This window comes from Solanum verrucosum, unplaced genomic scaffold (assembly GCF_900185275.1).
Source record: "Solanum verrucosum unplaced genomic scaffold, falcon-dt-bn FXZP01000007.1, whole genome shotgun sequence".
NCBI lineage: Eukaryota > Viridiplantae > Streptophyta > Magnoliopsida > Solanales > Solanaceae > Solanum > Solanum verrucosum.
This window is the reverse complement of record NW_026020177.1, coordinates 5,749,588-5,774,472: the sequence shown is the minus strand read 5'-3', so window position 1 is coordinate 5,774,472 and position 24,885 is coordinate 5,749,588. Positions and strand designations below refer to the sequence as shown.

The window sequence follows — 24,885 nt, the reverse complement described above, 5'->3', positions numbered from 1 at the left end:
GTTCAAGGTGGAATAGAAATGAAATGTGTTTTTGGAGTTGGTTCTTCCTCATGAACTGAAAATGAGGAACTAGATTTCCCTTCTCAAATGAGAATTATATATGTACCAAGTTAAGAGCAATTTGAAGAGGGCATCATCACAAATATAGAAAGATGTATTTGGTGAATATCTTATTTAAACTTGAAAAAAAATAATCAAGAGGGCTAAGTGAGAGAACAATTTGGAAGAATAAGACTCTTGAGCTTTGCCGATTATTTTATTCTGTATTAGAACAATTAATACATGAAACTTGAGTGCTCAACTGTTTCACTATATACAATATTAACCTCCATCAATATATAACATACCTAATAAGAGCAATTTTGTGATCATTGTTGCTTGTTTTCACCATTTCTCTGCACAATCTAATACAAAATTAGGTTAAAACAAGTCAAGGATCTGGAATTGGGAGACACAATGTAAGACTGAATTGAATAACATTTTAGCTCATAAAATTAAAGAGAATAATTATTCTAGCCAATCATTGAGGGGAGTTCATGCAATCTTAATCATCCCCAAGTCTAACTTATTCTTTTCATAATGCTCCCTACTTAGTGTCACAATCCATCAATTATTGTTTGACAAACGAACAACGTTATCCAGCAACCACATACTTTTATGAATAAATCAGTTTCAAGATTCATTGTTCCTCCTATCAATATGCCCTTCGTATTTTCAACAAATGAAGCATGTGGTACAACGTGCTCCAATGCACTTTCATCAGTTTCACTTTAATCCTCTTTTTTTTTGCTTCCCCCTTACATATGCATTAGCTCCACTTTTTTCTTCCTTTTTTTTAATGACACATTCCCCCTTTTTGAGAAGTGAGCGAAAGGAACTTTTGTTTGACTTCATAGATATCTCTTAAGCAAGCAATATCTATGAATTAAATCACTTGCTTCATTTCAGCTTCACCTGCAAAATAGCTCAAGGGTTAGTCTTAGGAACCCAGACAAGCTTGGGTCCTTTCTTATAATCAAAAGGGTGAATCAGATTTCTTCTCGCCCATCTAGGCAACTGGTTAGTGGACCTGTTTTTGCCAATAGGTATAAATTTGTTTCTATTTGCGAATTTAGTATTTCTTTTTTTAAAATCATTAGCAACTGGACACTCAGTAGTTGGATGACCAATTTTACCACAAATATAGCACAAATCTTCAGAGATAGTATTTTCTTTATGGAATCCTATACCTGCCTTCTCATTGTGCACCCTATCACTCAATTTCTTAACAATTTTGGAGGAATTCGTGCATCTATTAGACTTTTCAAGATCCATTTTAACCTGGAAATTTCTAGGTTTAGTTTTTTCACCTTATCTTTTTCACAGAAAAAATCATTTTTGTATTCTTTTATATCATGTTCTAATTTCTTCCCAGTATCATTTATCTTCCCTTTTTCAATAATGGAGAACTTAAGAATTTCAAATTTCAAATTCAACTTTGATGACTCAAGTTTATTAACCTGCTTCTTTAGAGAACAATTTTCTTCTTCAATTATAGTTTTGCAATTTTTTAGATCCATGCACTCAAATTTTTGTTCTGCAAAATATTTAAATAATTGATCTCTTTCATAGATTAATTCTTCAAAATCATCAAATAAGCTACTTATCATGCTAAATAGTTCTCTTTTAGACAAAAGATGCATTTTTTCTTTCAAGTCAAGCATACTTACCTCAGATTTTTCTTCTTCTTCTTCCATGTCTGAATCGCCAATAGCCATGAAAGTGATCTCATCTACCTTTCTATCATCAGTATGTTTTGATCCTGTTTCTTCATTTACGTCCATGAGAGTATCCCAAATTTGTTTTGCAGTTATGCAACTAGATATTCGGCGATACTCATCTGGTCCAAGGCCACAAATAAGAATAAACTTAGCTTTGGCATTCTTTTCAAGAATCCTAAAGTCAGCCTCCTCGTATTCACTTGTTTCCTTTTCTACGTCATTATTTTCAGCATCCTTCTTAGTTGGGTATTCTGGTCCATCAATAACTATATTCCAAAGTTCATAATCCTCAGCCTGAATAAAAGTTTCCATCATTGCTTTCCACCATGAGTAGTACCGGCCATTGAATAACGGAGGCTTGCTGATATCTTGTCCTTCAAAATATCCGAGTGGAGGTGCAACATTCATCTCGATCTATTCTTAAGTGATTAAACTTTTGACAAGAAAACCTGCTCTAATATCGATTGTTAATATGCACGACCTAGTAATTTACTGATTTTAACTTTTCGCCTAGGTGTGAAACAGGTTGCCTAACGTGTTCCAACAAAGCAGTAAGTGTAGTAAGTAAAAACACAATAATTTTACGTGGAAAACACCCATCTCAAAAGGTGTAAAAACCACGACCTGTACCCCTATAGAATTTAACTCCAACTTCACTAAATCACTGAGCCTCCACAAAAGATAGATTACAAACTTTGCAACCTACCTTAACTTCAAGTTATGGATTTAGATTACAACTCTTGTAATCCTAGGAACTAACTCTAATTCCTAACCTTCAACACAAACCTCTCAAGGTATGTGTTCCCAACTCTTCGAGTTATCACAACCTGAAGACAACACTTCTAATTCAGTTTATAACTCACTGAACTAAGCTTACATCAAGACTTAATCGCAAAGAAAAACTCCTAACACATAAAACTCTGTAGAAGGATTAGGTTCTTTGATGTGTTCCTTCAGTTCGTTGGTAGCACTTGTGAAGTCAATTTCTCAATTGCTCTTTTTGCTCTGTAAGTGCACAAGTAGTCTGGACGACTTCGCCTCTATTTAAGCACAATTCTTCATATAGAGTTATTGTTTACTTCAAACTCCTCATTGACTTGAACTCTCTTGACTTAGAGTTCTAATTCAAGTAAGACTCGTTATTCAATTCAAACTCCTTGCTTCTTTAGACTCCTTCTTCAAATTACATTCATTGATTCTTTTGTATTGTAGTCAAACTCCAACACTTCAATTCAGCAGTAACTTGAAGAGTTCTACTTTAAGTTAGACTCCTTCAATTAAAACTCCTTGCCTCTTTAAACTCCTTCAAATCAAACTCATTGATTCTTTCTCTTCAATTCATCAGATGTTTATTTCCTTGGATTTTCTCACGAAATTAACATTATCCATTTCTTTATTTCTGCTCTCTTGTCTTTTTTCATTCTAAAAGCTTTCTCGAATTTAACTGCTAGTGATAGTACACCTTTGGACCATATTGGTTGACGTGTTTCGTCTTTCTTTGTCAATTATCCAAACTGCATAAATCCCAACAGATTGTTATTTCTTCTAGTTACTTTTTCGTGTTAGTAGAATCGTGCTAAAGTGCAGTTTGTTGTTTGTATTCACTCAAGAATGCAACTTGAAAATGGTAAAGGCCGGTTATGCTGAAAATTAATATCAAAGTGACTGATCAGGTGGGCCGATAGTTTAAATTTCATAATTGCGTGTTTTAGAATCTAGTCAAGTTTAATTCCAAAACCATTCAACTTTACTTTGATATCATATTCTCTTTTTCTTAATAGAGCGACATCCTCACTGAGGATTCATATATCAGAACACCGTTTGAGTTTGGATTTAGGCATAGTAGTACTAGTTGTTGCAATTCAGTTTTTCTTTTTAGAGCGACATCCTTAGTGAGGATTCACACATCAGACCATAATTTGAGTTTGGATTAAGGCATAGTAGTAGTAGTTGTTGTTATTCTGTTTTTCTTAAAAGAGCGACATGCATCCTCAGTGAGGATTCATATCTCGGACCACAATTTGAGTTTGGATCAAGGCATAGTAGCAGGGGCAAGGCTAGGTAGGGTGAAGGGGGTTCATTAGCAGAAAATTACATTGTTCATATATATATATATATATATAGTAGATGTTGAACCCCCTTTGACTTCTTTTTTGTGTTTACTTTTCATGTTTTTGAATCCCCTAAATAAAGATTTTGGGCTACACCACTGCATAGTAGTGTTAGTTGTTGTATAGTTTTCTCTTAATAGATCGACATCCTTAGTGAGGATTCATATCGGACCACAATTTGAGTTTGAATTAAAGCGTAGTAGTAGTTGTTGTTATTCTCTTTTTCTCCTTCCAAAATGATCTGGAATTTGAAAAAGAGTTCACGGAAGGTCCATATTTAGAAAGCGTCCCCTGCTAATTTTTGAAATTTTTATATATGTTATATCTTCCTTTTTATCCTAATTTTACACTTCCTTATCAAGTTTTCTTTCTTTCGCTATGTTTTTCTTAATAAGCAGACATTATGAAAAAAAAAAACCCTCAAACATGAGTCTTGTCAATGCACAAGTAGTTACTTCGACTTCTGGTGATGATCACCATCCTTGTTTTATTTCACCGTTAAACCTTCTTGCTTCACAAAGGCATTTTTGGCAAGTTATTGAACTAAATTTTGTTAAGGTTGAAGTTAATTATATACAATAATGTAGGCAACTTAGCGTGATGGTGTACAAAATTGTACACTACTGAGTGTATAGGACTTGAACTCTTTTTGTTGTAGTCCTTTTCTTTTTTTTCAACACAACGATAACTTAATCGACTCATTGAATAAATTTTATGGTAGCATATTTCATTGGATTTTGTGAAGTCAAATGGATTGATGAATAGAAAGTGTGAGATGGTTTTGAAAGATGAAGCACAAAGATGTTGGTCGGTGTGGATTGGGACAACTGGATGTCATTTTGGAATTATACGCGGATGGACAAAATTCAGAGCAGAAAATGGACTCCGAGTAGGAGATGCTTACAAGTTCAACTCATCAAGAATGGGGAAATACCTATAGTACAATTCCATTCTAAGTGTTCTTTTAGTTCTAATGTAGTAATGTACTTTTGTCTAGATTAAGTTCTATGCTCTGACGGTGTACTATAAAATGATGTTTTGCAGGCAAATATTCTGGAAAGGTTGCAAAGAGAGAGGAACATTAATGAAGCAAGTTGTCTATTTAAAATACAAATTGGTTATTCCAATGTTTGGTCTATAACTTCAAAATCTACGTACGATGTTTCTGCAAAATTTTCATGTAAGGTAAGTAAATGAGTGAGACTTGGAAGTAATGACTGACTACCCAACTTTTATCCAGGCCTCAATGACTCAGTATGGCTTGATTGTGGTTGTATAAACTTTGTTGATTAGTTGAGCATTGTCTCGTTTCCTAGCAGGATAGGCTTGGCAGTAGGTTGGTGCATTCTGCATTGTACCTGTTTCCTGTTTATACCTAGTAGCATTTGTCTAGTAGTTGCTTGTCTTATGACTTTTGTTACTCATCATTATTCAATGTGCTTCAGTTATCACATTAGTGAATTATGTTGAGTGCTCCTCTTTTGAATGCTATGTTATGTTTCCCTATTATTTTATGACATCTTTACTTCTGTATTCTCTGATGTTCGTTACTCGAGCCAAGGGTCTTCCGAAAACAATCTCTCTACTTCCTTAAGGTCGGGGTAAGGTCCATGTTCACTCTACCCTTGTCAGACCCTATTTTTGGGACTACATTGGGTTTGTTGTTGTTTTGTCATTAAAAGTGGTTGAATGGATGGATTGATTCATGTTATGTTCTTGATGCATCATTATTTGAGGTTGGGACTATTTTCCAACCTTGAGGTACTTTGACTATTTAATGAACAAAGTTATTTCTATATTTGTGCTGGTGAGAGGCAGAAAGTATCCATTAATCAAATAGTCGAGGTACCTAAAGGTTGGAAAAACTTGACTAACTAATAGACGAAAATATAGGGGTATTAATTGTTGACCCTTTTCTGAAAAAATAACTCAGTAGTAAAAGTTCATTTGAATTAGCTAAATTAGTTGGCTTCTTACATATTTAATTATTAGCTAATATATTCTATAATTATTTAATTCCCTTCACTCTAGCCAACATATATTTAAAATGAATTTCAAGAAGCCCTGTATCTCATGTGTATAACTATGGATGAACAATGTATCTGTTTTGCATAATTATATATTAATTTATTGATTTAAATGCTTGAGGTTTTTTTAAAGAGAAATTATGTAGAATAATAAAAATTTAGCTTATATTAGGTACTATAGCTACCGTTTGAGAAAATTATAATTTGCGGCCACAGTTTTTCAATTCTTGCTATTCGCTCGATTTGTATAATTTGTCTGATTTGTATAAATCTAGAAAATTTATTTAATTCGGTTCCGGATGGTATAAATTAAATTTTTTGTATATGTTTATCCTAGGTATTTGCATACGATTTATGAAAAAATCATAATAAATTACCTTATTTTTATATTGGCAAGCGAAATATACAAATGGAGTTCTGAAAAATTTGTAAAGTATTTTTATATACTTACCATATTTGTATATTTGCAAGAAAAATATATAAACGGGCAAAAATATACAAACCACAACCTCCATAGCAAACAAGACTATAGCTATGGAGCGCACTTATTGAAACTACAACTATGGAGCCTTATTATGTCTATTATGTTTGCTATTTCTAAAGTTTTCTCCCTTTTTTTTAACGGGTTAACCAATAATTCAATAATAAATTAACCAATTACTATATTTTTACAATTTAATATATAAAGTCGTTGAGACTTAGAATTTTCAATTTTATATTTTTATTTCTGACTTTCTCAAACTCTCGACAAAAAGAATCTAACATTTTCTATACATACATAACTTTTCTTTCAATCATATATAATAAGGTAATTTTCCACGAAATAGGATTCAAATAAACCCTTTCGACTCTAGCTGCTGCTACTGTTTGAAAAAGAAGTTGATTAAAATAAAGGTAAATTGATTATGATGCAGAACAAAGGCAATCAAGAATCAGAATGAAATGTTGAAGCTTTAGGAATAGTACCTTCTGTTTATTTAATGGTACCAACCAGTTAAATGTAGTTAAGTAGGCCTTGAGTATTAGTTACACTATGGTCCCAAATAGTTTTATATTGTATTTTCCTTATTTGCACATTAGACCCATTAATTAGATGAGGGGTCCCTATCCAATCAATGTTAGGTGCTTTTTGCAGGAATCTGTACTACCTTATCTTCTTGTCTAGAAAGAAAGGTGAGTCATCTAGGGTTAAGACTTAGTATAAATTGTAATGTTCTCTCTTTGATTCTTTTATCATATATGAAATATCTCTAACCGTAAAATTAGCTAGAATTAGTTAACTTCTTCTTCTCTTTTACAAATTTTGTTTTTACTGTTCCATTGGATTGTATTGTTCTTCCATCAGTTCCTGCGTTATTTGGTATCAGAGTAATTCTTGAGATCTGTGGGTGAAAGAATGACAACATATATGAATGAGATCAAATCTATGATAGAGAGAATGAAAGTCGAGATTGCCAATTTCACAATGAGGCAGAATCAGCTAGAAGGTCAGCATGAGAAGGCTTTTGTTGAACTGAAAGATTCCATTGATGAGTTAAGAAGGTATGACAGAGGAAAGAATCAGGAGGTGCATGATACTGGTGGTGGGAATACAAAAATCTACACTCTATCTGGTAACCCCATGGCTTGGTCACCTTATGTTGCAGGGCTTCCCACCATTGGGCAATACTCTTCGGGGTTTTTTTTGCAATGGGAGCTAGTCCATTACCATCCTTTTCAGCACAAGGGGACACTATGCCAACACATGTTCCCCTAGGGTTAAACCCACAACCAGGAGGCCAGGGAGGAGAAACCTGTACTGGAGACATCAGAATCACCACCACTAGGGAACCACCACAATGTCAAGGATGACCAAGATGGAGTTCCCCAGGTTCAATGGAACCAACTTAAGGGCTTGGTTATGCAAGGTAGAGCAATTCTTTTCCTTAGATTAAGTAGCTTATAATCAGAAAGTAAAAGTGGCTTTTATTCACTTTGATGACATAGCTATAGAATGGCATTTAGCCTACATCAAGAGCAGGTCGCATATGCCTTATCCTTCTTGGAAGGAGTATGTGTATGCATTGATGGACATATTTGGGGTTGAGTATGCAGACCCAATGTCTGAACTGAAACTAGTCAAACAAAATGGGACGGTGGAAGATTACCAGAAGGAATTTGATAGGATTATGACTAGGTTGGTGATACTTCCTGAATGTGCTATCAATGCCTTAAAGGCTTAAACCTGAGATAGGTTCACCGTAAAGAATCATAGACCTCACTCACTTCCTCAAGCTTATCAACTAGCTGGGGACACTGAGTTACAGGTCCATGCTCAATTGAAGCTGACCAAATCCTATATGTTTGGGAATAACTCATCCTTACATCCTAGATGGGGGTCTTATTCTCAACCTAAGAGTGGTTCTTATGGAGGGAACTTCAGGGGCTCATTCAGCATGAAAGAAGGAAATCCACCTAGAAGAGAAGGGGTGGCCAACTTTAATAGGAGCAATACCAAGAGACTTACTCTAGCTGAGATGAGTGAGAAAAGGCTTAAGGGATTATGTTTCTTTTGTGACGAAAAATTTGTTCCAGGCCACAAATGTCAAACTTCCAAACAATTATACTTATTAGAGGTCATTGATGAACAAGAGCAAGAGGTGGAAGAAAAAACTGAGGTGCAGGAAGTAGTGGAGGTGGGAGAAGAAGAACAAGGGCAAATATGTGAAATTTCAGTCCATGCATTAACTGGCATTCCAGGCTTTCACACTATGAGAGTGGTGGGATACAATGATAAGAGGCCATTGAATATTTTTATAGTCCCTGGAAGAACTCATAATTTTATTGATGAGGAGCTGGTCAAGCAATTGGGATTGAAGGTTCAAGCAGTGGGTGGCTGATGAGAACGACAGGTGATGTGTCATCAACTATCCTGGTTGATACAAGGGGTTACATTTGTGGATAACTTCTTGTTGATTCCTTTAAGATCTTGTTATTTGATTCTAGGGGTGCAATGGTTGTTACCACTAAGGGACTTTCAACTTAACTTCCAGAAATTGACCTTGGGGTTTGTGTATCAAGGTAGGAAGGTGGAACTAAGGGGAATCAAAGAGAATATTAAGCTGGTGAATGCCAAGAACCTAGAAAAAATGGTACAGAATGGTGGTCAGCTATTTATGATCAAAGTACTACCTACAGTAGAACCACTAGAAGAGGAGGGTGAAAGGATCCATCCTTAGATCAAGTCCCTGAGGAGTTTCAATTGTTGTTTGGTAATCCCAAAGAGTTACCTCCCTATAGAGCAACATTTGATCACAAAATTCCATTGGAGCATGGCAGCAACCCAGTGAATACTAGGCCTTACAGGTATTCTTCTAGGCAGACATATGTTATATAAGGGTTGGTACAAGAGATGTTTGATCAAGGCATCATCCAACCCAGTTGTAGCCCTTATGCCTCACATGTAGTTCTAGTGAGGAAGAAAGATGGTTCATGGAGGCTATGTGTAGACTATAGAGCTCTGAACAAGCAGACTATCAAAGATAAATTCCCAATCCCCATCATTGAAGAGTTACTTGATGAGTTGGGAGGTTCCCAAATCTTCACTAAGCTTTATTTGAGATCAGGCTATCATCAAATAAGGATGGCAAGAGAGGATGTCCAAAAAACCGCATTTAGGACTCATTCTGGCCACTATGAGTACGTGGTAATGCCCTTTTGTCTCACTAATGCACCCTCTAGTTTTCAAGGGCTGATGAATCATGTTTTTAAGGAACACCTCAAAATTTTCATTTTGTTTTTTTTATCACATCCTGATATACAACATGAGTCTAGAAGATCACTTGCAACATTTGAGGATTACTTTTAACTTATTGATTCAACATAGACTGTTGGTCAAGAAGTCAAAGTGTTCTTTTGGGGCAGCAAGGGTTGAGTATCTTGGTCACTTCATATCTGCAGAGGGAGTGGCTACTGATCCTAAGAAGATTGCAGCAGTACAGGAATGGCCAATTCCTCAGACTATAAAGGAGTTAAGGGGGTTTCTTGGGTTGGCAGGTTATTACAGGACGTTGATTAAAAGGTATGGGATTATTAGTAAACCTCTTACTGATTTGTTGAAGAAGGAAGGGTTCCATTGGAATGTTAAGGCAACTATAGCTTTCAACCAATTAAAGAAGGCTCTAGTTACTGCCCTTGTCTTGAGTTTGCCCAACAACACTCAACAATTCCTAGTCGTGACAGATGCTTGTGATCTTGGTGTGGGTGTTGTACTAATGCGGGATGGACATCCTTTAGCCTACCTAAGTAAAGGGTTGTCTCCTAGACAAAATGTCTTGTCAATTTATGACAAGGAGCTACTAGCCTTGGTGCTGGCAGTGACTAAGTGGTCACAATATTTATTAGGGAGACACTTTGTGGTCAAGACAGACCAGAAGGCCATCAAATTTCTCTTGGATCAGAAGTTACACACTGGCACTCAAATGAAGTGGATAGCCAAACTTATACAATTTGATTTCCACATTGAGTATAAACAGGGGAGAGAAAACAAGGTTGTTGATGCCCTCTCTAGACTACCGGTGGCTGATCTATTCTTAATCTCAGTAATTCCCACTGACTCTTTACTTTTGCAAAAGATCAAGATTAGTTGTGAAATAGATCCAGAGGTTAAGGAGAGAATTAGAAGGGTGCAGGAACAAGAACAAGGAATAAAAGGTTACACATATGTCAACCATCAGCTCAGAAAAAAGGGCAAACTGGTGGTGGACAAGGATGATCAAGTGAGGCAAGAAATCCTACAATACTGGCATAACAACCCTAATAGAGGACATACAGGAATGGAAAATACTTACAGAAGGATCTCAACATTGTTTTATTGGAAAAAGTTAAGAAAGGATGTCAACACTTACATTAGGAAGTGCTCTATATGCCAAAGGAACAAGTATGATGCAGCAGCTTATCCTGGATTACTACAACCTCTATCCATTCCTAGTTCTGCTTGGTCCAACATCAGCATGGACTTTATTGATGGCCTACCAAAGTCTAAAGGAAAGACCACTATCATGGTGGTGGTGGATAGGTTAACCTAGAGTGCCCATTTCATTTCTCTCAGTCATCCCTACACAATATCATCAGTAGCCCAAATCTTTCTGGATCAGGTCTATAAGCTCCATGGTATGCCAGAAAACATTGTGAGTGACAGAGATCCTATATTACTTAGTAAGTTCTAGCAGGATCTATTCTCTGTTCATGGAGTTACACTAAGTAAATCCACTGCCCATCACCCATAATCAAATGGCCAAACTGAAGTCTTAAATATGACTTTAGAGACTTATCTAAGGTGTTATTGCTATGATAGCCAGGTTGATTGGTCATCGTACCTGCCCTTAGATGAGTGGTGGTACAACACTACATTTCATTCGGCAATACAAACTACTCTTTATTAAGCATTGTATGGTCAACCTCCACCTCTTCATTTACCTTTTGTGTCGGGTGAAGCTACTGATGAAGAAGTGGATAGGAGTATGTTGACTAAGGAATGCAAGGCTCAAGTCACTGTGTCTAACCACTCATATTCTAAGATGTCAGCTAAGTTTTGCAGAAGATAGGTCCAGTAGCTTACAAGCTTAACTTGCCCTCTCATGTTGCTATTAATCCTACATTCCATGTATCACAATTGAAGTTTTGTCATGAAGTCCCTAGAAACATAACTCATCCACCAATGGTTGATGTTTCCAGTCCTTATTGTGTGGAACTCCATATCATTCTAGACAGAAGAATGATTAGAATGGGGAATAAAGCAGTGGTTCAGTTGCTAATTCAATGGAAGGACATTGTTGTGGAGCAAGCAACTTGGGAGGACTACTCAGTTATGAAGATAAGGTTCCTTGGTCTCTTCCTTGAGGACAAGGAAGTTTCTAAGGAGGGAGAAATGATGCAGAACAAAGGCAATCAGGAATTAGAATGACAAGTTGAAGCTTTAGGAGTAGTACCTTCTGTTTATTTAATGGTACCAATCAGTTAAATGTAGTTAAGTAGGCCTTGAGTATTAGTTACACTATGGTCCCAAATAGTTTTATATTGTATTTTCCTTATTTGTACGTTAGACCCATTAATTAGAGGAGGGGTCCGTATCCAGTCCATGTTAGGTGCTTTTTGCAGGAATCTGTACTACCTTATCTTCTTGTCTGGAAAGAAAGGCGAGTCATCTAGGGTTAAGACTTAGTATAAATTGTTATGTTCTTTCTTTGGTTCTTTTTATCATATATGAAATATCTCTAGCCATAAAATTAGCTAGAATTAGTTAACTTCTTCTTCTCTTTTACAAATTTTGTTTTTACTATTCCATTGGATTGGATTATTCTTCCATCAGTTCCTGCATCAGATTAATAAACTAATACTACAAATTAGAACTTTGGGTCACAATTGATTAACTAAACCAACAAATAACACTAATTATCTCTCTAAAAACCCACCACTACTGCTCGTAAGTTTTGGTTGCCATTACAGAGTGCTGCTAATTCTCCTAGTTATTTTCAACTGAAAATTGATGCACAAAAATTACAAATCCATCGAAAACGAGGATTGATGAACTGCAGATCAGATAAAATGGAAACTGTATCAGAGAAAGCTATTGTGGATCTCATTCTTCCTTTGCAAAATCTCCTTATGGAATCAACTTTTTTCATAAACCAACTGCGCATTGTTCTAATGGCTTGCTCATGATTGATTTCATAGGTATGCAAAGCTCAATCCGCAATTACTTTGTTGTTAAATTGCTCCTAGCTAATAATATATATAATGTGTGTATTTAAAATGAAGTGAGTTAATAAATTGACCAAATTTCAATCGTTTTATTTGTTCTTGTACAATTTTTTAAGCATCTTATAATTATTTTATGAATATATATAAGATCAAATAAAAAAAATTATTTCTTTTATTATTTTAAAAGGTATGTGCATCTTTGGACATAAATAATAAAAAAGAGAAAAGGGGCATTTAATTAAATACAAGATAAACGTGAACCGACCAGCTACTATATGTAATTGATAGAAAGTATGATAATTTTTGAATTTATTGCTATCATGGGCTGCTAATTGGATTAATTATTATTTTTTAAGTAAAAGATTTTATTTACCAAGTGAATATTACAAAACGAAAAAAACTCAGCAGGCATGGACATAAGCTCCATCCTTACTATCTTCAAGAACCAAAATTCACCCTCTACCTTTTATGGATACATATTCATAGCATGTAGTCTATTAGCTAACTTAGGATATCTACTTCCTCGTCCATGCGTCTCCTGGATAATATGCCTAACAATTGTGCTTGTTTGCTGCTTCTTTTGTATGAATATCCCATTGTTGCGTTCCATCCATAAGTAATGCAGGGAACTTGCCATTGCTAGATTGTACCCGAGTGTTGTGCTACTTTTTCCTTTCATATATTTAACTGCCCATTGGACTTCAGCTGTCCAGTGCATTGTGCTTCTGTTAATCCCTTGCAAGGTTAAAATTTTCCTCCACACTTCTGCAGTATAGGAACATTGAAAGATCAGATGGTGAAGGTCCTCATTCTTCTTCAGATATAGAGGACACATAGGAGACTGTATTACACCCCATTTAGCCAGTCTATCTTTAGTCGCAAGCCTTCCATTTACTCTAGATACATAATGAACAACCATTTAGGAGTTCCCACATTTGTCCATACCAATGATCTCCATTCTACCTTCTCCATTCAACCCTCATCTGCATATACACTTTACCAATGAAGTAGTTTTCCATGCTTTTTACAGATGCCTCTGTTAACCCAGCCTCTTGGAGATATTGAGTTGCTTTGAGGATTCTTTGCACTATCCAAGAAGCTTGCTTTTCTTGTATGTTCCACACACCATGCTGCTTATAATATCTATGGATCTAAGCCACCCAGAGATTGTCTTGTTTCCAGCACAAATTTCACATTAGCTTCCCAATTTCAGCCTTATTCCAGGTATAGATATCAAGAAATTGCAGTCCTCCGTTTGACTTGGGCCTAAAAAGTTTATCCCATGCAATCAAAGCCTTCCTAGAAGTCTCTACATTGCCAGTCCATAAGAATCTCCTATACATAGCTTCCACTGTTTGAATGATTTTCTTTGTTAGAGAGTATATTTGGGACCCGAACATTTGGATATCATACAATACACTCTTGATGAGTTGAGCTCTTCCTGCATAAACTAATTGGATTAATTATTTTTAAATCAAATGTCATTTTTTTGTTTTTGTTTTTATAACCGTAGTGTTCAAATCAATTTTCGCACACCTTGTCTAATTTTATGAGAAGTATACTTGTCACCTTCCACCAACAACATATACGGTAACTTTGTCCATCAAGGCTAGGATAAATGAAAAGAATCCCTCAATGTTTTTTGTCTTGAAAATATTTTGATAAGATTTATTCGGGATCAAACTTTGATGGCCTGAGATACTACAAGAGCGAGTCAATTATCAATCCAAATTTAGACATGTTGAGTGAATTATGATTTCATGAGCAAATTGTATGACCTCTAACTCTACGTTGATTTTGTGTGTTTTCATACATCACTTGAATTTGGTCTTCCTCTCCTAAATCCTTATAAGGATCAAAGTACAAATTTTACACATGGTGCAAATTTTGCAGTAGCAGGGGCAACTGCTTTATCAACCCAAGTCATGGCAGAGAAAAAGATTGCTATGTCTTTTACAAATATTCATTAGACGTTCAACTTGATTGGATGTCTTCTCATTTCGAGACTACCAGCTCCCCCGGTAATACTTCCAATTCAGAAGTGATAACATCTGCATACATTCTGCTCTAAATATGTTGTTGTACTTCCAATTAAGGAAATGGTGTGATTCAGTATCTACTTATAAACTAATTGACAACAAGTTGAATTGATAATTTTCTAGTATTTGCTTGCTAGATTGCCCAGTACAGTTAAAGAAGTCTCTTTTCCTAGTTGGACATATAGGAGGAAATGATATCAATTATGGCTTATCGCAAGGTAAAACCATGGAAGAGTTGCGAAGATTGGTTCCAGATGTTGTTCAGACCATCACTCATGGCGTTAAAGTGAGTTTTAATCTCTCGGTTTCCATGATTGCTAATTGTTACTTTCATTTGCCTGAAGTTTGTTTCCTCTAACGATCGATTATCACTACTTTTTAGAGTCATCGGTTTTGGTGCTACCCGAATTGTAGTTCCATGGAATTTCCCAAAAGGTTGTGGTCCAGCTTTCCTAACACAATTCATGACCAATGACTCATCTGCTTACGATGAGTACCATTGCTTGAAACACTTGAATAATTTGGCGATCTTCTATAATGATCATTTGCAACAAGCCATTTTGAGATGAAGAAAGACTATACAAACATTACAATCGTTTATGGTGACTACTACAATGCCTATATGTGGTTTCTACAAAATGCCATCACTCTTGGTATGTGCTCAAAGCATCGTTTTATTTACCTATTTTTGAGGTCAGAGTTGATGGAAATGCGAAGAAAGCCATATGCATTCACGAACTTTCTTATATGGGTGTACATGACCGAGTTGGTTCGGGTTTTTTTAAATATCAAACCAAATCATTTGTATAAAAAAATTAAATTTATAAACCAAACCAAACCATTAGTGTCGAATTTTTAATTTTTTAAATCAAACCAAACTATTAAACCTCAGATTTTTTTCCAGGTTTTTGGATTTTTCCGGTAAAGTATTCATACAAACATATAATTAACTTGTGCTTCAAACATTTATTTAATCTTATCAAAATACAACTATCTAAAGTGTTTCTTAAGAAAATAACACAAAATATGAGATGAATGATGACACTAAAATATTCGATAAAAAATAATAATGAATTCATATAAAATAAATATTGCAAATTGATAAGTCATAATGAAAATGATCATAATTTAAAAGTACTAAATCATTTTAAAAACTATAAATATAATGTCGGGTTGATTTGGTCTCAAGTTGACTTTTTTTAGTTAAAACCAAACCAATCAAGTATAGTCGGGTATTTTTTCAATACCAAACCAAGTCCAACCAAACCATTAGTCGGGTTTTTTTTCCGATTTGACTTAGTCTGTGGTTTGATTCGGTTTTTGGTTCGGTTTTGTACACCCCTACTTTCTTATGTATTTTCAGGATTTTACAAAATCTCTTTACATAAAGCATGGGGTAGAATAGGAGGAGACTATAATTACGATAAAAGTAGAAAATGTGGAGCTCCAGGTGTCACGACCCAGACCGTCATGATTGGCACCCACACTAACCCTCCAGTGGGAGAACCATTACTATAATCCAAACAAACCAATTTTTATGAAAACTAAGGCATTTAAAGATACGGAAGCAGGTTTAAATGACAATAAAAATGGAGTTCCCATAAACTCCAAAGGTTTAAACAATTAACTAACCAAACTAATGCGGAAATTCAACCCCTAGAACCTGAAAGTCATTGTACCAAAACTCTACTAACGACATGTCTAAGAACAAGGGATACAACCCCGAAACTAAACAAACACCTTAAACAAATAGTCTGAGTCTGAAAAGAGTGGAGTTAAACAAGAGAGATCCATGGCAGCCTGAAAAAACTGGCTTACCCTTGAATTCGGTCACGCTTAATTGTCACCTAGTTGAGGTCTATCAATAGCTACCTGAAGATGCCCAGTACTAAACAAAGAAAGAGCAAATGCAGTATCAGTACAGAAACGCACTGTACTGGTAGGATCATGTTGTTATCCCAATAAGTGAACCACATGTAAGTAACCACAATATTATAAAACAAGCATATACTGAACATATACAATATTAGTCATCTTTTCAAGATCAATGTAGCATTTCACGTTCTCAATAATACACATTGGTTATCAATTTAGAGAAGCATACAGTCTTCCAATATCATTCATCATTAGATATGAACGTAATCATCACAAGTAGATACACAACACAATTCAATGGTCCTCTCACAGAACCCAATTTAATGGTCCTCTCATGGAACCCACACCCAAACTGTTAGCATACCGGAACATGGTACCCGATCCAATGTTTATGCCGAAACGTGGCAACCGATCCCAAGTTTATGCCGGAACGGGGTAACCGACCCATGTTTATGCCGAAACATGGCAACCGATCCATTCAACAAACCACAATCACAATCACAATGTATATTCTCACAACCATACAACAAGAGGTGATTCATGGCGTACAATTATTCAATTATCCTCATTTACGATTAGGGTGATCAATAATGAAACATTCGCATACATACATGCATTATAATGAGCAATTACAAACATATATCACACCAACATGAAATCACAACCATCACCCACCTCGAAACAAACTTGCAACCCTAAGAAACTTGATCCTTCCCTTTCCGGATTCCTTTTGCTTGTTCTTGGTCTACAAACAACCATAATAACACGGGAATCAATAAACAATTACTAATTACCTGAATTGCTAACAATTTTATGAACCCTAGATCATATCCATGATCCCAAGTACCAAAGATAGGGTTCTTTCCACCATAGATTCTAGATCAACACCCTTCCCCTTTGATAACTATCCATTAGATTACGTTCTATGGATCGAGAAACGGATTCGGGGAGTTAAAATCATACCTTTAGCCTCAAGAATGGTGGAAAATTGTCAAGAGTAGCCTGGGGTTCGTTCTTTAGCTCTAAAAATCGAAAAGTGCAGAATAAAGACGTTTTGGGGTTTATTTACGACCTTAAGTCGCATCGAAACCGCCACAGCGGTCCTCACCCCGCTACAGCGGCCCCGCCCTGGCAGCAAAAATCCCGCCCCTGCAGCTTGCACGGAACCAGTGAGCTATTTTAATAATTCCAAGACCCCCATTTCACAACACACCTTTAACCAACGACGCTAAAAAAATACCGTTCACGCTAAGATCGATTTCGGGAGTTCTACTCGTCCGAATTAAATTTTGTAAAGTCATACGGGTTCCTTAACGTCTTAGCTATCTACTCATGTGATCAAAATCATAATTAGATCTCTCATTTGTTACCAGATTTTCCTAGACCTCACTGACTCCGATTTCGTCCAAATTTGGACTAGGCTAGGAAATCTAAAGTTACTACTCAAAAGTTTTCTGGTCCCAATTTTTTCCCCATTGGCTTTTCTATAATGACAGGAACATTTTGTTACAATAGGTACCAATTTACCCATCACTCATCCCCGAGTGACAAACTAGGAGAAAAGGGATATAGCAAGAATAGAGTAGTATCTGAATCGTCGAATGACTGGGATATTTGTCCCACATACTTTTTCTGTCGACTCTGGGCTGCTAGAAGTTTAGATTGGATACTTCTCACCTTACCATGAACATCATTCACCAAATCAACTCTCAAAGGTTTCACATCTTCAACATCAAACCAACCAATTGAACACCTACACATCCTCCCATACAATGCCTCAATGAAGTCATCTCAATACTCGAGTGATAAATATTGTTGTATGTAAACTTAACTACAACAAATTAAAGTGATTCCCAACAACCACCAAAGTTAATCGTACACACGTCTACAACATGTTATATGTTATCACGAACCTTGACAGAATCATCCGGACGAATTCTTTAGCACTTAAACATGATAAAATTCCAAGTCAATACTCGCTACAAGTAAAAGTGAAACTGAATCAACCAACACACACTCATAGTACCCAAACAATCATAGTTCTTACCAATATCTTCATCCCACAACATAAATTCCCATGAGCTTAAGTTATAACAAATTTGATCTTTAGAAATCAGATACTCATCGAGGGATATGTTCAAGCATACAAGCCCTCTACCCACACTATCAAACGCAGATTTTAGCAATTGTAGATTACCTCTTAAGAATAGTGGAATTGGACCCAATGATCCCCACATACAACCACACACAATCAATACATGACCTCGAGGACTAGATGAATGTTAAGATTGTCGGACAACCACAAATACGCATGGTAGCTCTTCTATAAATTCTCATACGCAAAGTGGTACATGTAGAACCACTAAAATACTTTAACAACTCTCAGACAACGACACCAATTATGTCATTCGACATAACCAAATCTTCCCACTCAACTAAGAGAACATCGCAGGATTCGGTACCCCTGATCCACCACTAGGAATCCACCCACAAAAGTGAATATACACTAGAGCATAGCTAGTGAATCATACTCACAACACTAACAACCATCATAAACATTCCGACCTTTTACCTTATTATAAACCAATACTGTTAAAAATGAAACCTTTCTTAGGTACTTAACAATCAATAGTAGTAAACTTACGACTCACCCCAGGTGTAAATCCTTTCAAATGCTAAATACCAGATGTACAATTGATCATTTCTCACCTTGCCAATTCATACCTTAACAAAATACATCACCACGAATGTAGACTCACAATGAAAAATCTGAATTGTAATTTGCACCATATAACACAATCCCTTTCTCTATCAACATTATCTTGTACCTTGAAGATTTTTATGAATTCATAGATCTCTGTTTATCATGATCGCATCTCCATCGATCTTACCATATATTTTACTAAATTTTCAATCATACTCATTACTAGACTCAAAAACAAAACCAAGCACTTGTCATCACACTCAAGCTAATGTCTGCACACTCTTTTCTCAAGTCTTTTTCGATAGTTTTTTACCAACCTGATGGATCCGTGACACTATTACCATAGTTACAACAAAATGAATGAAATCATGCGTCTCTGAACCTAATTATCTACCCCTCTGAAGATACCTCTTTAGCCTTACGAATTCAATAAAATATTCTTGTTTTAGCCTCTCTCTAAAGGTTGTACTACATTCCACTATATTTTCCTTCATTATAACTCTAGCTCTTTAACATTTTATTCGAGTGGTGTCCTACCATCTCTTATAATTTTCCATACAACCACGTTACTCACCAAGTATTAGAAAACCACGACCTTGGATACTCGCAAGTCGTAATTACTATACAAAAATTTACTTAACCAAAATTTTATTATATAGTTGCATCCCGTCACAATCCATCACGAACTCTTATTGCCATTACACTCCGTCAGCCTTGACTATCACTACGAAGTCAACCTTTTTCATCAACACAACGCCTCAAACTCAGGTAAACTCATCAATTTCAAAGGACTAACCCAATCCTTGGTACACACTTTCTTACTAAAATCTTCAATTTCCTTTACCCAAGTATACTAAATGGAACTTTCTTTATCCATAAACTTGTCATTCTGGTATTAATCCGCTCCCTTATGGATTAAGATAAAATCATCAGTCATCATACTACGCTCCTTCTTCTTAACAACCAAGACCGGAGCACCCCACTTGGAAACACTAGGACGGATGACCCCTTTATCAAGAAGCTCTTGGATTTGAGCCTTAAGCTCTCTTAATTATGTTGGAGCCATACGATACGGACGGATGGAAATAGGGCAAGTGTTAGTTTCCAAGTCAATGTAGAAATCTATATCTCTATATGAAGGCATACCAGGAAAATCCGTAGGAAACACTTCCTTACAACTCAGATACCACAGGAATAGACTTAATAGAGGGAGACTCAACCTCAACACTCCGAACATGAACCAAATAAGCCAAACAAACCTGCCCTACTAGTTTCCTAGCCCGAATAGAGGATATGATCTTAGCTTGTACACCCCTTCCCACTCTAATCTTTCCCTACCGGGATCTCTAGAGTTATCGACTTAGTATTACAATTAAGCTTGGTATAATAGAGGGGACAACCAAGTCATGTATAAGATTATATCAAGTTAGTCATATCCAGCATAACCAAATAAACCCAAGTTTGTAAATCCCTAAACACAACAAGACAAACACGATATACAAGGGTGATTATGACTGACTCTTCAACTAGGGTAGAAACATGGATGGAGCCATCAAGTATATCACAAACCACATCAAATCCCAAGGTAATTGAACTAACACGTACGAATAAGTAGAACCCAGATCACACAAATCAATAGCCATCCGGGCACAGACAAGAGTAGCAATAGTGACCAGTGCATCACACACCTCAAACTCGGTCTTGCCCAAAAAAGCATATAACTGAGCCCTGTCGTCTTGACGGGCAACCTCCTCGCCTAACTGCACTACTCCTCTACCTACATTACCATTTCCCCGGCCTCCACGACCTCGCTGATTTCCTCCTCATATGCCCAGGGTCTCCATAATTTTAACACACCTTATAACTTATATCCGATTGCTGAACACTGAATTAGATCGCGAAGGTTAGTTCGGGTATGATTTGGGGTCCATAATTGTGACTAGGGGAAAACATGGGAGACATGGCTGAGATTATATCTTGCTCTATCCCACTATGGCGGGAGAAATTCCGCACTAGCGGTCTTGCGCTGGTGAGATTATCCCACCCCAGCGGCTCCGACGGAAACAGTACCCTGCCAACAATTTCTGGGGTTCCTCTCTTTTCTATATTTCCCCTAGATTTCCCGGCTATAACTAGGCATTTAAGAAAATCCCTTTAGCTAGGACAATCATTGTCTACCCCCGCCCTCTCCCGGTCAACCCAACGAAGTACGCACTTTAGAATCCTTTTACATCGTTTCAAAACTATCACACACATATCCCTAAGATACACCCATACTCTCACACGATTATCAGTTGGTCTCAACGCACTTCCAGATTTCTTGCTTACGAACCACATCGTAATTTATCTAGACCCTTGTACCTAATCTCGTGATGACTTTCTTTTCACAACAAGTTTCACGACACTCAAGCAATTACAACTTGCAGACAAGTCCAAATTATTTAATTAGTTCGTTCCATAGATGGCCATTACTGATAATCTATGCCTTATACGGGCCCTAAGGCCAGATACCAATTGGAACCTTCTCAGTTCTAACTAACTTACTTGTGTCCCTTCAGTCGGGACTACGACGTCTAGTTCACTTCGTTGAGATACCAGTTGTAATCGGGAGATACCAATTGGACTCAACTCATATCACAAGCGACAATAGTAGCTAGCGAGCCCCACAAAACTTCAAATTTCAATCATAGAACTTGGTCGAATCCAATTCTTAACCGCCTCAACCTTTAACTGATGGTAACCCGACCTTAAATCAAACTTAGAGAAAATTGATGCACCTTGCAACTGGTCAAAAAGGTCATCTATCCGAGGCAATGGATACTTGTTCTAATTGGTGATCCTATTCAACTGTTGGTAGTCTATACACATCCTCTCTTGCTAGTGATGGTGTTACCGTTGTTGTTGCTCTAGCTCGGACCATAGAGTGATGGAGGAAATATTCCAATTTGTATCACCCAGATACAATTAGATACAAGTCATAGCACGAATGAGTAGAAATAAGTGAGTTTTTCCTAAAGTCTTATAGCCTCTCAAAGAAAAGTATGGACGTCACCGTATTGTTCCGCAAGACTCTACTAGACTCGTTTTGGTACAATGAGATCAACTAACCTAGGGCTCTGATACCAACTTTGTCATGACCCACACCGTCGTGATTGGCACCCACACTAACCCTCCAGTGGGAGAACCATTACTACAACCCAAACAAACCATTTTTTATGAAAACTAAGGAACTTAAAGATACGGAAGCAAGTTTAAATGACAAAAAAAAAATGGAGTTCCCATAAACTCCAAAGGTTTAAACATTTAACTAATCAAACTAATGTGGGCATTCAATCCCTAGAACTTGGAAGTCATTGTACCAAAACTCTACTAACGACAAGTCTAAAAACAAGGGATACAACCCCGAAACTAAACAAACACCTTAAACAAATAATCTGAGTCCGAAAAGAGTGGACTTAAACAAGAGATATTCATGGCAGCCTAAAAGAACTGGCTCACCCTTGAATCCTGTCACGCTCAATAGTCAACTAGTTGAGGTATATCAATAGCCACCTGAAGATGCCCAGTACTAAACAAAAAAAAAGCAAGTGCAGTATCAGTACAGAAACGCACTGTACTGGTAGGATCACGTTGTTATCCCAATAAGCGAACCACATGTAAGTAACCACAATATTATAAAACAAGCATATACTGAACATATACAATATTAGTCATCTTTTCAGGATCAATGTAGCATTTCACGTTCTCAATAATACACATTGGTTATCAATTTAGAGAAGCATACAGTCTTCCAATATCATTCATCATTAGATATGAACGTAATCATCACAAGTAGATACACAACACAATTCAATGGTCCTCTCACAGAATCCAATTTAATGGTCCTCTCATGGAACCCACACCCAAACTGTTAGCATACCGGAACGTGGTACCCGATCCAATATTTATGCCGAAACGTGGCAACCGATCCCAATTTTATGCCGGAACGGGGTAAGTGACCCCATGTTTATGCCGAAACATGGCAACCGATCCATTCAACAAACCACAATCACAATCACAATGTATATTCTCACAATCATACAACAAGAGGTGATTCATGGCGTACAATTATTCGATTATCCTCATTTACGATTAGGGTGATCAATAATGCAATATTCGCATACATACATGCATTATAATGAGCAATTACAAACATATATCACACCAACATGAAATCATAACCATCACCTACCTCGAAACAAGCTTGAAACCCTAAGAAACGTGATCCTTCCCTTTCTGGATTTGTTCCGCTTGTTCTTGGTCTACAAATAATCATAATAACACGGGAATCGATAAACAATCACTGATTACCCGAAATGCTAACAATTCTATGAACCCTAGATCATACCCATGATCTCAAGTACCCAAAATAGGGTTTTTTCCACTATAGATTCTAGATCAACACCCTCCCCCATCTATAATTACCCATTAGATTACGTTCTAGAGATCGAAAAATGGATTCGGTGAGTTAAAATTTTACCTTTAGCCTCAAGCTAGAATGGTGGAAAATTGTCAAGAATCGTATGGGGTTCATTCCTTAGCACTAAAAATCAAAAAAGTGCATAATAAAGATGTTTGGAGTTTATTTACGACCTTAAGTCGCATCGGACCCACCACAGCGGTCCTCACCCCGCTACAGCGACCCCGCCTTGGCGGCAGAAATCCCGCCCCAGCGACTTGCACGGAACCAGTGAGCTATTTTAATAATTCCAAGACCCCCATTTCACAACACATCTTTAACCAATGACGCTAAAAAAATACCATACACGCTAAGATCGATTCCGAGAGTTCTACTCGCCCGAATTCAATTCTGTAAAGTTGTACGGGTTCCTTAATGTCTTAGCTATATACTCATATGATAAAAATCATAATTAGATTTCTCATTTGTTACCAGATTTTCCTAGACCTGACTAACTCCGATTTCATCCAAATCTGGACTAGGCTAGGAAATCCAAAGTTACTACTCAAAAGTTTTCTGGCCCCAATTCTTTGCCTATTGGCTTTTCTATACTGACGGGAACAAGTCGTTACACCAGGAGTCCCAGTGTGTGGTGACCCTAGTACTCACTTCAGTTGGGATGGACTTCATTTGTCACAAACAGACTACAGTTGGTTAGCAAGATGGTTAATTGATGACATGTTGCCCACATTTAACCGTCATGTTTAAGTTCTTGGCAAATTGGATGAATCAGAAGCCGGATATTACTTAAATGACGTGACCAAAATAAGACATCCCATGAAATGTTACTTGATTCTAAGGTTTTGTACCCCCGATTCACGTTGTAATTACATATTTATATAATGTCAATTAAAAAAAGGGTAAAGAGTCAAATATACCATTGTACTATTGGAAATAGTTTAAATATGTCCTTCGTTATACTTTCGGGCTAAATATACCCCTCCCGTTATACTTTTGGGTTAAATACACCCTTCACATCATATTTTGGTATTGATTTACCCTATATCTAACTGAGGGACACATGGGCTACTAAGATTAAATGAATTCACTCAATTTAAAATAGACCCAATTATGATATAATCCGCCCCGCCCCGCTAACACAAGTCGATCTAATCAATTATATTGACCTA

At 36.6% G+C, this 24,885-nt stretch overlaps 1 pseudogene; it reads left to right on the top strand.

Annotated features, from left to right (window-relative positions):
* Positions 1-11,662: 11,662 nt before the first annotated feature.
* LOC125829135 (GDSL esterase/lipase At5g03980-like) lies at positions 11,663-24,463 on the top strand (annotated as a pseudogene).
* The last annotated feature ends 422 nt before the right edge of the window (positions 24,464-24,885 follow it).